Source organism: Gorilla gorilla, chromosome Y (assembly GCF_029281585.2).
Source record: "Gorilla gorilla gorilla isolate KB3781 chromosome Y, NHGRI_mGorGor1-v2.1_pri, whole genome shotgun sequence".
Taxonomy (NCBI): domain Eukaryota; kingdom Metazoa; phylum Chordata; class Mammalia; order Primates; family Hominidae; genus Gorilla; species Gorilla gorilla.
The window spans coordinates 21,175,946-21,192,058 of NC_073248.2; positions in this window are offsets into that span (position 1 = coordinate 21,175,946).

The following is a 16,113-nucleotide window of genomic DNA, read 5'->3' on the forward strand; positions in this document are numbered from 1 at the left end:
GCTCTCTGAAAGGATGGTTCAACTCGGTGAGTTGAATACAAGCAACTCAAAGAAGTTACTGAGAATTCTTCTGTGTAGCATTAGAAGAAGAAATACCGTTTCCAACGAAATCCTCAAAGAAGTCCAATTATCCACTTGCAGACGTTACAGAGAGTTTGAAAACAGCTCTATGAGAAGAAAGGTTAAACGCCGTGAGTGGAACGCACACATCACAAAGTGGTGATTTCTGAGAATGATTCTCTCTAGTTTTTATAGGAAGATATTTCCTTTTCTGTCATTGTCCCCAAAGCGCATGAGATCTCCACTTGGAAATTCCACAAAAAGAGTCTTTCAAATCAGCTCTGTCTCAAGGATGGTTCAACTTTGTGAGTTGAATACACGCAACCCAAAGAAGTTACTGAGGATTCTTCTGTCTAGCATTAGATGAAGAAATCCCGTTTCCAACGAAATCCTCAAGAGGTCCAAATATCCACTTGCAGACTTTACAAACAGAGTGTTTCCACACTGCTCCATAAAAGAAAGGTTAAACTCTATGAGTGGAACTCACACATCACAAGGTGGGTTCTGAGAATGATTCTCTGGAATTTTTAAAGGATGATATTTCCTTTTCCACCTTTGACACCAAAGAGCTTGACATCTCCACTTGTAAATCCACAAAAAGAGTGTTTCAAATCTGTTCTGTCTAAAAGAAGGTTCCACTCTGTGAGTTGAATAAACGCAACCCAAAGAATTTACTGAGGATTCCTCTGTCTAGCATTAGATGAAGAAATCCCGTTTCCAATGAAATCCTCAAAGAGGTCCAAATATCCACTTGCAGATATTACAAACAGAGTATTTCCAAATTGCTCTATGAAAAGAAAAGTTAAACTCTGTGAGTGGAACGCACACATCACAAGATGGTTTCTGAAAATGATTCTCTGTAGTTTTTAAAAGAAGATGTTTCCTTTTCTACCTGTGGTCGAAAAGCGCTTGAAATCTCCACTTGTAAATACGATCAAAAGAGTGTTTCAGATCTGTTCTGTCTAAAAGAAGATTCAACTGTGTGAGTTGAATACACGCAACTCAAAGAAGTTACTGAGAATTCTTCTCTCTAGCATTAGATGAAGAAATCCCGTTTCCAACGAAAACCTCAAAGAGGTCCAAATATCCACAACCAGACGTTACAAACAGAGTGTTTCCACACTGCTGTATGGAAAGAAAGGTTAAACTCTGTGAGTGGTACTCACACACCACAAGGTGGTTTCTGAAAATGATTCTCTGTAGTTTTCATACGAAGATATTTCCTTTTCTTCCATTGGCTCCAAATTCCTTGAAATCTCCACTTGCAATTTACGCAAAAAGAGTGTTTCCAATCTTCTCTGTCTAAAGGAAGGTTCAACTCTGTGAGCTGAGTACACGCTACCCAGGGAAGTTACTGAGAATTCTTCTGTCTAGCATTAGATGAAGAAATCGCGTTTCCAACGAAATCCTCAAGAGGTCCAAGTATCCACTTGCGGAAATTACAAACAGAATGTTTCCAAACTGCTCCATGAAAGAAAGGTTAAAGTCTGTGAGTGGAACGCACACATCACAACGTGGTTTCTGAGAATGATTCTCTGGAATTTTTATTGTAAGATATATCGTTTTCTACCTTTGACAACAAACCGCTTGAAATCTCCACTTGTAAATTCCACAAAAAGAGGGTTTCAAATCTGTTCTGTCTAAAAGAAGATTCAACTGTGTGAGTTGAATACACTCTACCCAAAGTAGTTACTGAGAATTCCTCTGTCGAGCATTAGATGAAGAAATCCCGTTTCCAACGAAATCCTCAAAGATCTCTAATTATCCACTTGCAGACGTTACAAACAGAGTGTTTCCATACTGCTCTATGAACAGAAAGGTTAAACTCTGTGAGTGGAATGCACACATCAAAAAGTGGTTTCTGAGAATGATTCTCTCTAATTTATATAGGAAGATATTTCCTTTTCTACAATTCGCCCCAATGTGCTTGAAATCTCCATTTACAAATTCCACAAAAAGAGTGTTTCAAATCTGCTCTCTCTAAAGGAAGGTTCAACTCTGTGAGCTGAACACACGCAACCCAAAGAAGTTGGTGCGGATTCTTCTCTCTAGCACTAGATGAAGAAAAGAGGTTTCCAACGAAATCCTCAAAGACGTCCAAGTATCCACCTGCAGAATTTACAAACAGAGTGTTTCCAAACTGCTCCATGAAAGGAAGGTTAAACTCTATGGGTGGAATGCACACATCAAAACGTGGTTTCTCAGAATGATTCTCTGGAGATTTTATAGGAAGACATTTCCTTTTCTAACTTTCACATCAAAGCGCTTGAAATCTCCACTTGTACATTCCACAAAAAGAGTGTTTCAAATCTGTTCTGTCTCAAAGAAGGTTCAACTCTGTGAGTTGCGTACACCCAACCCAAAGCAGTTACTGAGAATTATTCTGTCTAGCATTAGATGAAGAAATCCCGTTTACAACGAAATCCTCAAGGAGGTCCAATTATCCACTTGCAGACGTTACTAACAGAGTGTCTCCAAACTGCCCTATGAAACGAAAGGTTAAACTCTGTGAGTGGAACGCACACATCACAAAGTGGTTTCTGAGAGTGGTTCTCTCTAGTTTATATAAGAAGGTATTTCCTTTTCTACCTGCGGCCGAAAAGTGCTTGAAATCTCCACTTGCAAATTCGTAAAAAGAGTGTTTCAAATCTGCTCTCTGTAAAGGATGGTTCAAATCTGTGAGTTGAATACACGCAACTCAAAGAAGTTACTGAGTATTCTTCTGTACAGCATAAGAAGAAGAAATCCCGTTTCCAACGAAATCCTCAAAGAAGTCCTATTATCCACTTGCAGGCGTTACAGAGTGTTTCCAAACTGCTCTATGAAAAGAAAGGTTAAACGCTGTGAGTGGAACGCACACATCACAATGCGGTAGTTTCTGAGAATGATTCTCTCTAGTTTTTATAGGAAGATATTTCCTATTCTGCCATTGGCCCCAAAGCGCATGAGATCTCCACTTACAAATTCCACAAAAGAGAGTTTCAAATCTGCTCTGTCTCAAGGATGGTTCAACTCTGGGCGTTGAATACACGCAACCCAAAGAAGTTACTGTGGATTCTTCTGTCTAGTATTAGATGAAGAAATCCCGTTTCCAACGAAATCCTCAAGAGGTCCAAATATCCACTTGCAGATTTTACAAACAGAGTGTTTCCAAACTGCTCCATGAAAGAAGGGTTAAACTCTAGGAGTGGAACTCACACATCACAAGGTGGGTTCTGAGAATGATTCTCTCTAGTTTTTATAGGAAGCTATTTCCTTTTCTGTCATTGGCCCCAAAGCGCATGAGATCTCCACTTGTAAATCCACAAAAAGAGTGTTTCAAATCTGTTCCGTCTAAAAGAAGGTTCAACTCTGTGAGTTGAATAAACGCAACCCAAACTATTTACTGAGGACTCCTCTGTCTAGCATTAGATGAATAAATCCCGTTTCCAATGAAATCCTCAAAGAGGTCCAAATATCCACTTGCAGATGTTACAAACAGAGTGTTTCCAAACTGTTCTATGAAAAGAAAAGTTAAACTCTGCGAGTGGAACGCGCACATCACAAGATGGTTTCGGAAAATGATTCTCTGAAGTTTTTATAAGAAGATGTTTCCTTTTCCACCTTTGACAACAAAGAGCTTGACATCTCCACTTGTAAATCCACAAAAAGAGTGTTTCAAATCTGTTCTGTCTAAAAGAAGATTCAACTCTCTGAGTTGAATACACGCAACTCAAAGAAGTTACTGAGAATTCTTCTCTCTAGCATTAGATGAAGAAATCCCGTTTCCAACGAAACCCTCAAAGAGGTCCAAATATCCACATCCAGACGTTACAAACAGAGTGTTTCCACACTGCTCTATGGAAAGAAAGGTTAAACTCTGAGAGTGGTACGCACACATCACAAGGTGGTTTCTGAAAATGATTCTCTGTAGTTTTCATACGAAGATATTTCCTTTTCTTCCATTGGCTCCAAATTTCTTGAAATCTCCACTTGCAATTTAAGCAAAAAGAGTGTTTCCAATCTTCTCTGTCTAAAGGAAGGTTCAACTCTGTGAGTTGAGTACACGCAACTCAGGGAAGTTACTGAGAATTCTTCTGTCTAGCATTAGATGAAGAAATCCCGTTTCCAACGAAATCCTCAAAGAGGTCCAAATATCCACTTGCAGATGTTACAAACAGAGTGTTTCCAAACTGCTCTATGAAAAGAAAAGTTAAACTCTGTGAGTGGAACGCACACATCACAAGATGGTTTCTGAAAATGATTCTCTGTAGTTTTTATATGAAGATGTTTCCTTTTCTAACTGTGGTCAAAAAGCGGCTGAAATCTCCACTTGTAAATACGATCAAAAGAGTGTTTCAAATCTGTTCTGTCTAAAAGAAGATTCAACTCTCTGAGTTGAATACACGCAACTCAAAGAAGTTACTGAGAATTCTTCTCTCTAGCATTAGATGAAGAAATCCCGTTTCCAACGAAACCCTCAAAGAGGTAAAAATATCCACATCCAGACGTTACAAACAGAGTGTTTCCACACTGCTCTATGGAAAGAAAGGTTAAACTCTGAGAGTGGTACGCACACATCACAAGGTGGTTTCTGAAAATGATTCTCTGTAGTTTTCATACGAAGATATTTCCTTTTCTTCCATTGGCTCCAAATTCCTTGAAATCTCCACTTGCAATTTACGCAAAAAGAGTGTTTCCAATCTTCCCTGTCTAAAGGAAGGTTCAACTCTGTGGGTTGAGTACACGCAACCCAGTGAAGTTACTGAGAATTCTTCTGTCTAGCATTAGATGAAGAAATCGCGTTTCCAACGAAATCCTTAAGAGGTCCAAGTATCCACTTGCAGAAATTACAAACAGAATGTTTCCAAACTGCTCCATGAAAGAAAGGTTAAACTCTGTGAGTGGAATACACACATCACAACGTGGATTCTGAGAATGATTCTCTGGAATTTTTCTTGTAAGATATTTCGTTTTCTACCTTTGACAACAAACCGCTTGAAATCTCCACTTGTAAATTTCACAAAAAGAGGGTTTCAAATCTGTTCTGTCTAAAAGAAGATTCAACTGTGTGAGTTGAATACACTCAACCCAAAGTAGTTACTGAGAATTCTTCTGCCGAGCATTAGATGAAGAAATCCCGTTTCCAACGAAATCCTCAAAGAGGTCCAAATATCCACTTGCAGATGTTACAAACACAGTGTTCCCAAGCTGCTCTATGAAACAGAAAGGTTAAACTCTGTGAGTGGAATGCACACATCACAACGTGGTTTCTGAAAATGATTCTCTGTAGTTTTTATACGAAGATATTTCCTTTCCTCCCTGTTGCTGAAAGGCGCTTGAAATCTCCACTTGTAAATTCGATAAAAAGAGTGTTTCAAATCTGTTCTCTCTAAAAAAAGATTCAACTCTCTGAGTTGAATGCACGCAACTCAAAGAAGTTACTGAGAATTCTTCTGTCTAGCATTAGATGAAGAAATCCCGTTTCCAACGAAATCCTCAAAGAGCTCCAATTATCCACTTGCAGACGTTTCAAACACAGTGTTTCCAAACTGCTCTATGAACAGAAAGGTGAAAAGCTGTGAGTGGAACACTCACATCACAAAGTGGTTTCTGAGAATGATTCTCTCTAATTTATATAGGAAGATATTTCCTTTTCTACAATTCGCCCCAAAGTGCTTGAAATCTCCACTTGCAAATTCCACAAAAAGAGTGTTTCAAATCTGCTCTCTCTAAAGGAAGGTTCAACTCTGTGAGCTGAACACACGCAACCCAAAGAAGTTGGTGCGGATTCTTCTCTCTAGCACTAGATGAAGAAAACACGTTTCCAGCGAAATCCTCAAAGACGTCCAAGTATCCACTTGCAGAATTTACAAACAGAGTGTTTCCAAACTGCTCCATGAAAGAAAGGTTAAACTCTATGCGTGGAATGCACACATCAAAACGTGGTTTCTCAGAATGATTCTCAGGAAATTTTATACGAAGACATTTCCTTTTCTAACTTTCACATCAAAGCGCTTGAAATCTAAACTTGTAAATTCCACAAAAAGAGTGTTTCAAATCTGTTCTGTCTCAAAGAAGGTTCAACTCTGTGAGTTGCATACACCCAACCCTAAGCAGTTACTGAGAATTATTCTGTCTAGCATTAGATGAAGAAATCCCGTTTACAACGAAATCCTCAAGGAGGTCCAATTATCCACTTACAGACGTTACTAACAGAGTGTTTGCAAACTGCCCTATGAAAAGAAAGGTTAAACTCTGTGAGTGGAACGCACACATCACAAAGTGCTTGCTGAGAATGATTCTCTCTAGTTTATATAAGAAGATATATCCTTTTCTACCTGCGGCCGAAAAGCGCTTGAAATCTCCACTTGCAAATTCGATAAAAAGAGTGTTTCAAATCTGCTCTCTGCAAAGGATGGTTCAACACTGTGAGTTGAATACACGCAACTCAAAGAAGTTACTGAGAATTCTTCTGTGCAGCATTAGAAGAAGAAATCCCGTTTCCTGCGAAATCCTCAAAGAAGTCCAATTATCCACTTGCAGACGTTACAGAGTGTTTCCAAACTGCTCTATGAAAAGAAAGGTTAAACGCTGTGAGTGGAACGCACACATCACAATGCGGTGGTTTCTGAGAATGATTCTCTCTAGTTTTTATATGAAGATATTTCCTTTTCTGCCATTGGCCCCAAAGCGCATGAGATCTCCACTTGCAAATTCCACAAAAAGAGAGTTTCAAATCTGCTCTGTCTCAAGGATGGTTCAACTCTGTGCGTTGAATACACGCAACCCAAAGAAGTTACTGAGGATTCTTCTGTCTAGCATTGGATGAAGAAATCCCGTTTCCAACGAAATCCTCAAGAGGTCCAAATATCCACTTGCAGACTTTACAAACAGAGTGTTTCCAAACTGCTCCATGAAAGAAAGCTTAAACTCTATGAGTGGAACTCACACATCACAAGGTGGGTTCTGAGAATGATTCTCTGGGATTTTTAAAGGATGATATTTCCTTTTCCACGTTTGACAACTAAGAGCTTGACATCTCCACTTGTAAACCCACAAAAAGAGTGTTTCAAATCTGTTCTGTCTAAAAGAAGGTTCAACTCTGTGAGTTGAAAAAACGCAACCCAAAGTATTTACTGAGGATTCCTCTGTCTAGCATTAGATGAAGAAATCCCGTTTCCAATGAAATCCTCAAAGAGGTCCAAATATCCACTTGCAGATGTTACAAACAGAGTGTTTCCAAACTGCTCTATGAAAAGAAAAGTTAAACTCTGTGAGTGGAACGCACACATCACAAGATGGTTTCTGAAAATGATTCTCTGTAGTTTTTACACGAATATGTTTCCTTTTCTACCTGTGGTCGAAAAGCGCTTGAAATCTCCACTTGTAAATATGATCAAAAGAGTGTTTCAAATCTGTTCTGTCTAAAAGAAGATTCAACTCTGTGAGTTGAATACACGCAACTCAAAGAAGTTACTGAGAATTCTTCTCTCTAGCATTAGATGAAGAAATCCCGTTTCCAACGAAACCCTCAAAGAGGTCCAAATATCCACATCCAGACGTTACAAACAGAGTGTTTCCACACTGCTCTATGGAAAGAAAGGTTAAACTCTGTGAGTGGTACGCACACATCACAAGGTGGTTTCTGAAAATGATTCTCTGTAGCTTTCATACGAAGATATTTCCTTTTCTTCCATTGGCTCCAAATTCCTTGAAATCTCCACTTGCAATTTCCGCAAAAAGAGTGTTTCCAATCTTCTCTGTCTAAAGGAAGGCTCAACTCTGTGAGTTGGGTACACGCAACCCAGGGAAGTTACTGAGAATTCTTCTGCCGGGCATTAGATGAAGAAATCCCGTTTCCAACGAAATCCTCAAAGAGGTCCAAATATCCACTTGCCGATGTTACAAACAGAGTGTTCCCAAACTGCTCTATGAAAAAGAAAGGTTAAACTCTGTGAGTGGAATGCACTCATCACAACGTGGTTTCTGAAAATGATTCTCTGTAGTTTTTATACGAAGATATTTCCTTTCCTCCCTGTGGCCGAAAAGCGCTTGAAATCTCCACTTGTAAATTCGATAAAAAGAGTGTTTCAAATCTGTTCTGTCGAAAAGAAGATTCAACTCTCTGAGTTGAATACACGCAACTCAAAGAAGTTACTGAGAATTCTTCTGTCTAGCATTAGATGAAGAAATCCCGTTTCCAACGAAATCCTCAAAGAGCTCCAATGATCCACTTGAAGACCTTACAAACAGAGTGTTTCCAAACTGCTCTATGAACAGAAATGTTAAACGCTGTGAGTGGAACACACACATCACTAAGTGGTTTCTGAGAATGATTCTCTCTAATTTATAAACGAAAATATTTCCTTTTCTATAATTCGCCCCAAATTGCTTGAAATCTCCACTTGCAAATTCCACAAAAAGCGTGTTTCAAATCTGCTCTCTCTAAAGGAAGGTTCAACTCTGTGAGCTGAACACACGCAACCCAAAGAAGTTGGTGCGGATTCTTCTGTCTAGCACTAGATGAAGAAAAAATGTTTCCAACGAAATCCTCAAAGACGTCCAAGTATCCACTTGCAGAATTTACAAACAGAGTGTTTCCAAACCGCTCCATGAAAGAAGGGATAAACTCTATGGGTAGAATGCACACATCAAAGCGTGGTTTCTCAGAATGATTCTCTGGAGATTTTATTGGAAGACATTTCCTTTTCTAACTTTCACATCAAAGCGCTTGAAATCTCCACTTGTAAATTCCACAAAAAGAGTGTTTCAAATCGGCTCTCTCTAAAGGAAGGTTCAACTCTGTGAGCTGAACACACGCAAACAAAAGAAGTTGGTGCGGATTCTTCTGTCTAGCACTAGATGAAGAAAACACATTTCCAACGAAATCCTCAAGACGTCCAAATATCCACTTGCAGAATTTACAAACAGAGTGTTTCCAAACTGCTCCATGAAAGAAAGGTTAAACTCTATGGGTGGAATGCACACATCAAAACGTGGTTTCTCAGAATGATTCTCTGGAGATTTTATAGGAAGACATTTCCTTTTCTAACTTTCACATCAAAGCGCTTGAAATCTCCACTTGTGAATTCCACAAAAAGAGTGTTTCAAATCTGCTCTGTCTAAAAGAAAGTTCAACTCTGTCAGTTGCATACACGCAACCCAAAGCAGTTACTGAGCATTATTCTGTCTAGCATTAGATGAAGAAATCCCGTTTACAACGAAATCCTCAAGGAGGTCCAATTATCCACTTGCAGACGTTACTAACAGAGTGTTTCCAAACTGCACTATGAAAAGAAAGGTTAAACTCTGTGAGTGGGATGCACACATCACAAAGTGCTTTCTGAGAATGATTCTCTCTAGTTTATACAAGAAGATATTTCCTTTTCTACCTGTGGCCGAAAAGCGCTTGAAATCTCCACTTGCAAATTCGACAAAAAGAGTGTTTCAAATCTGCTCTCTGTAAAGGATGGTTCAACTCTGTGAGTTGAATACACGCAACTCAAAGAAGTTACTGAGAATTCTTCTGTGCAGCATTAGAAGAAGAAATCCCGTTTCCAACGAAATCCTCAATGAAGTCCAATTATCCACTTGCAGACGTTACAGAGTGTTTCCAAACTGCTCTATGAAAAGAAAGGTTAAACGCAGTGAGTGGAACGCACACATCGCAACGTGGTTTATGAAAATGAATCTCTGTAGTTTTTATACGAAGATATTTCCTTTTCTGCCTTTGGCCCCAAAGCGTATGAGATTTCCACTTGCAAATTCCACAAAAAGAGTGTTTCAAATCTGCTCTGTCTAAAAAAAGGTTCAACTCTGTGAGTTGCATACACGCAACCCAAAGCAGTTACTGAGAATTATTCTGTCTAGCATTAGATGAAGAAATCCCGCTTACAACGAAATACTCAAGGAGGTCCAATTATCCACTTGCAGACGTTACTAACAGAGTGTTTCCAAACTTTCCTATGAAAAGAAAGGTTAAACTCTGTGAGTGGAACGCACACATCACAAAGTGGTTTCTGAGAATGATTCTCTCTAATTTATATACGAAGATATTTCCTTTTCTACAATTCGCCCCGAAGTGCTTGAAATCTCCACTTGCAAATTCCACAAAAAGAGTGTTTCAAATCTGCTCTGTATAAAAGAAGGTTCAACTCTGTGAGTTGCGTACACGCAACCCAAAGCAGTTACTGAGAATTATTCTGTCTAGCATTAGATGAAGAAATCCCGTTTTCAACGAAATCCTCAAGGAGGTCCAATTATCCACTTGCAGAAGTTACTAACAGAGTGTTTCCAAACTGCTCTATGAAAAGAAAAGTGAAACTCTGTGAGTGGAACGCACACATCACAAAGTGGTTCCTGAGAATGATTCTCTCTAGTTTATATAAGAAGATATTTCCTTTTCTACCTGTGGCCGAAAAGCGCTTGAAATCTCCAATTGCAAATTCGATAAAAAGAGTGTTTCAAATCTGCTCTCTGAAAGGATGGTTCAACTCGGTGAGTTGAATACAAGCAACTCAAAGAAGTTACTGAGAATTCTTCTGTGTAGCATTAGAAGAAGAAATACCGTTTCCAACGAAATCCTCAAAGAAGTCCAATTATCCACTTGCAGACGTTACAGAGAGTTTGAAAACAGCTCTATGAGAAGAAAGGTTAAACGCCGTGAGTGGAACGCACACATCACAAAGTGGTGATTTCTGAGAATGATTCTCTCTAGTTTTTATAGGAAGATATTTCCTTTTCTGTCATTGTCCCCAAAGCGCATGAGATCTCCACTTGGAAATTCCACAAAAAGAGTCTTTCAAATCAGCTCTGTCTCAAGGATGGTTCAACTTTGTGAGTTGAATACACGCAACCCAAAGAAGTTACTGAGGATTCTTCTGTCTAGCATTAGATGAAGAAATCCCGTTTCCAACGAAATCCTCAAGAGGTCCAAATATCCACTTGCAGACTTTACAAACAGAGTGTTTCCACACTGCTCCATAAAAGAAAGGTTAAACTCTATGAGTGGAACTCACACATCACAAGGTGGGTTCTGAGAATGATTCTCTGGAATTTTTAAAGGATGATATTTCCTTTTCCACCTTTGACACCAAAGAGCTTGACATCTCCACTTGTAAATCCACAAAAAGAGTGTTTCAAATCTGTTCTGTCTAAAAGAAGGTTCCACTCTGTGAGTTGAATAAACGCAACCCAAAGAATTTACTGAGGATTCCTCTGTCTAGCATTAGATGAAGAAATCCCGTTTCCAATGAAATCCTCAAAGAGGTCCAAATATCCACTTGCAGATATTACAAACAGAGTATTTCCAAATTGCTCTATGAAAAGAAAAGTTAAACTCTGTGAGTGGAACGCACACATCACAAGATGGTTTCTGAAAATGATTCTCTGTAGTTTTTAAAAGAAGATGTTTCCTTTTCTACCTGTGGTCGAAAAGCGCTTGAAATCTCCACTTGTAAATACGATCAAAAGAGTGTTTCAGATCTGTTCTGTCTAAAAGAAGATTCAACTGTGTGAGTTGAATACACGCAACTCAAAGAAGTTACTGAGAATTCTTCTCTCTAGCATTAGATGAAGAAATCCCGTTTCCAACGAAAACCTCAAAGAGGTCCAAATATCCACAACCAGACGTTACAAACAGAGTGTTTCCACACTGCTGTATGGAAAGAAAGGTTAAACTCTGTGAGTGGTACTCACACACCACAAGGTGGTTTCTGAAAATGATTCTCTGTAGTTTTCATACGAAGATATTTCCTTTTCTTCCATTGGCTCCAAATTCCTTGAAATCTCCACTTGCAATTTACGCAAAAAGAGTGTTTCCAATCTTCTCTGTCTAAAGGAAGGTTCAACTCTGTGAGCTGAGTACACGCTACCCAGGGAAGTTACTGAGAATTCTTCTGTCTAGCATTAGATGAAGAAATCGCGTTTCCAACGAAATCCTCAAGAGGTCCAAGTATCCACTTGCGGAAATTACAAACAGAATGTTTCCAAACTGCTCCATGAAAGAAAGGTTAAAGTCTGTGAGTGGAACGCACACATCACAACGTGGTTTCTGAGAATGATTCTCTGGAATTTTTATTGTAAGATATATCGTTTTCTACCTTTGACAACAAACCGCTTGAAATCTCCACTTGTAAATTCCACAAAAAGAGGGTTTCAAATCTGTTCTGTCTAAAAGAAGATTCAACTGTGTGAGTTGAATACACTCTACCCAAAGTAGTTACTGAGAATTCCTCTGTCGAGCATTAGATGAAGAAATCCCGTTTCCAACGAAATCCTCAAAGATCTCTAATTATCCACTTGCAGACGTTACAAACAGAGTGTTTCCATACTGCTCTATGAACAGAAAGGTTAAACTCTGTGAGTGGAATGCACACATCAAAAAGTGGTTTCTGAGAATGATTCTCTCTAATTTATATAGGAAGATATTTCCTTTTCTACAATTCGCCCCAATGTGCTTGAAATCTCCATTTACAAATTCCACAAAAAGAGTGTTTCAAATCTGCTCTCTCTAAAGGAAGGTTCAACTCTGTGAGCTGAACACACGCAACCCAAAGAAGTTGGTGCGGATTCTTCTCTCTAGCACTAGATGAAGAAAACAGGTTTCCAACGAAATCCTCAAAGACGTCCAAGTATCCACCTGCAGAATTTACAAACAGAGTGTTTCCAAACTGCTCCATGAAAGGAAGGTTAAACTCTATGGGTGGAATGCACACATCAAAACGTGGTTTCTCAGAATGATTCTCTGGAGATTTTATAGGAAGACATTTCCTTTTCTAACTTTCACATCAAAGCGCTTGAAATCTCCACTTGTACATTCCACAAAAAGAGTGTTTCAAATCTGTTCTGTCTCAAAGAAGGTTCAACTCTGTGAGTTGCGTACACCCAACCCAAAGCAGTTACTGAGAATTATTCTGTCTAGCATTAGATGAAGAAATCCCGTTTACAACGAAATCCTCAAGGAGGTCCAATTATCCACTTGCAGACGTTACTAACAGAGTGTCTCCAAACTGCCCTATGAAACGAAAGGTTAAACTCTGTGAGTGGAACGCACACATCACAAAGTGGTTTCTGAGAGTGGTTCTCTCTAGTTTATATAAGAAGGTATTTCCTTTTCTACCTGCGGCCGAAAAGTGCTTGAAATCTCCACTTGCAAATTCGTAAAAAGAGTGTTTCAAATCTGCTCTCTGTAAAGGATGGTTCAAATCTGTGAGTTGAATACACGCAACTCAAAGAAGTTACTGAGTATTCTTCTGTACAGCATAAGAAGAAGAAATCCCGTTTCCAACGAAATCCTCAAAGAAGTCCTATTATCCACTTGCAGGCGTTACAGAGTGTTTCCAAACTGCTCTATGAAAAGAAAGGTTAAACGCTGTGAGTGGAACGCACACATCACAATGCGGTAGTTTCTGAGAATGATTCTCTCTAGTTTTTATAGGAAGATATTTCCTATTCTGCCATTGGCCCCAAAGCGCATGAGATCTCCACTTACAAATTCCACAAAAGAGAGTTTCAAATCTGCTCTGTCTCAAGGATGGTTCAACTCTGGGCGTTGAATACACGCAACCCAAAGAAGTTACTGTGGATTCTTCTGTCTAGTATTAGATGAAGAAATCCCGTTTCCAACGAAATCCTCAAGAGGTCCAAATATCCACTTGCAGATTTTACAAACAGAGTGTTTCCAAACTGCTCCATGAAAGAAGGGTTAAACTCTAGGAGTGGAACTCACACATCACAAGGTGGGTTCTGAGAATGATTCTCTCTAGTTTTTATAGGAAGCTATTTCCTTTTCTGTCATTGGCCCCAAAGTGCATGAGATCTCCACTTGTAAATCCACAAAAAGAGTGTTTCAAATCTGTTCCGTCTAAAAGAAGGTTCAACTCTGTGAGTTGAATAAACGCAACCCAAACTATTTACTGAGGACTCCTCTGTCTAGCATTAGATGAATAAATCCCGTTTCCAATGAAATCCTCAAAGAGGTCCAAATATCCACTTGCAGATGTTACAAACAGAGTGTTTCCAAACTGTTCTATGAAAAGAAAAGTTAAACTCTGCGAGTGGAACGCGCACATCACAAGATGGTTTCGGAAAATGATTCTCTGAAGTTTTTATAAGAAGATGTTTCCTTTTCCACCTTTGACAACAAAGAGCTTGACATCTCCACTTGTAAATCCACAAAAAGAGTGTTTCAAATCTGTTCTGTCTAAAAGAAGATTCAACTCTCTGAGTTGAATACACGCAACTCAAAGAAGTTACTGAGAATTCTTCTCTCTAGCATTAGATGAAGAAATCCCGTTTCCAACGAAACCCTCAAAGAGGTCCAAATATCCACATCCAGACGTTACAAACAGAGTGTTTCCACACTGCTCTATGGAAAGAAAGGTTAAACTCTGAGAGTGGTACGCACACATCACAAGGTGGTTTCTGAAAATGATTCTCTGTAGTTTTCATACGAAGATATTTCCTTTTCTTCCATTGGCTCCAAATTTCTTGAAATCTCCACTTGCAATTTAAGCAAAAAGAGTGTTTCCAATCTTCTCTGTCTAAAGGAAGGTTCAACTCTGTGAGTTGAGTACACGCAACCCAGGGAAGTTACTGAGAATTCTTCTGTCTAGCATTAGATGAAGAAATCCCGTTTCCAACGAAATCCTCAAAGAGGTCCAAATATCCACTTGCAGATGTTACAAACAGAGTGTTTCCAAACTGCTCTATGAAAAGAAAAGTTAAACTCTGTGAGTGGAACGCACACATCACAAGATGGTTTCTGAAAATGATTCTCTGTAGTTTTTATATGAAGATGTTTCCTTTTCTAACTGTGGTCAAAAAGCGGCTGAAATCTCCACTTGTAAATACGATCAAAAGAGTGTTTCAAATCTGTTCTGTCTAAAAGAAGATTCAACTCTCTGAGTTGAATACACGCAACTCAAAGAAGTTACTGAGAATTCTTCTCTCTAGCATTAGATGAAGAAATCCCGTTTCCAACGAAACCCTCAAAGAGGTAAAAATATCCACATCCAGACGTTACAAACAGAGTGTTTCCACACTGCTCTATGGAAAGAAAGGTTAAACTCTGAGAGTGGTACGCACACATCACAAGGTGGTTTCTGAAAATGATTCTCTGTAGTTTTCATACGAAGATATTTCCTTTTCTTCCATTGGCTCCAAATTCCTTGAAATCTCCACTTGCAATTTACGCAAAAAGAGTGTTTCCAATCTTCCCTGTCTAAAGGAAGGTTCAACTCTGTGGGTTGAGTACACGCAACCCAGTGAAGTTACTGAGAATTCTTCTGTCTAGCATTAGATGAAGAAATCGCGTTTCCAACGAAATCCTTAAGAGGTCCAAGTATCCACTTGCAGAAATTACAAACAGAATGTTTCCAAACTGCTCCATGAAAGAAAGGTTAAACTCTGTGAGTGGAATACACACATCACAACGTGGATTCTGAGAATGATTCTCTGGAATTTTTCTTGTAAGATATTTCGTTTTCTACCTTTGACAACAAACCGCTTGAAATCTCCACTTGTAAATTTCACAAAAAGAGGGTTTCAAATCTGTTCTGTCTAAAAGAAGATTCAACTGTGTGAGTTGAATACACTCAACCCAAAGTAGTTACTGAGAATTCTTCTGCCGAGCATTAGATGAAGAAATCCCGTTTCCAACGAAATCCTCAAAGAGGTCCAAATATCCACTTGCAGATGTTACAAACACAGTGTTCCCAAGCTGCTCTATGAAACAGAAAGGTTAAACTCTGTGAGTGGAATGCACACATCACAACGTGGTTTCTGAAAATGATTCTCTGTAGTTTTTATACGAAGATATTTCCTTTCCTCCCTGTTGCTGAAAGGCGCTTGAAATCTCCACTTGTAAATTCGATAAAAAGAGTGTTTCAAATCTGTTCTGTCTAAAAAAAGATTCAACTCTCTGAGTTGAATGCACGCAACTCAAAGAAGTTACTGAGAATTCTTCTGTCTAGCATTAGATGAAGAAATCCCGTTTCCAACGAAATCCTCAAAGAGCTCCAATTATCCACTTGCAGACGTTTCAAACACAGTGTTTCCAAACTGCTCTAT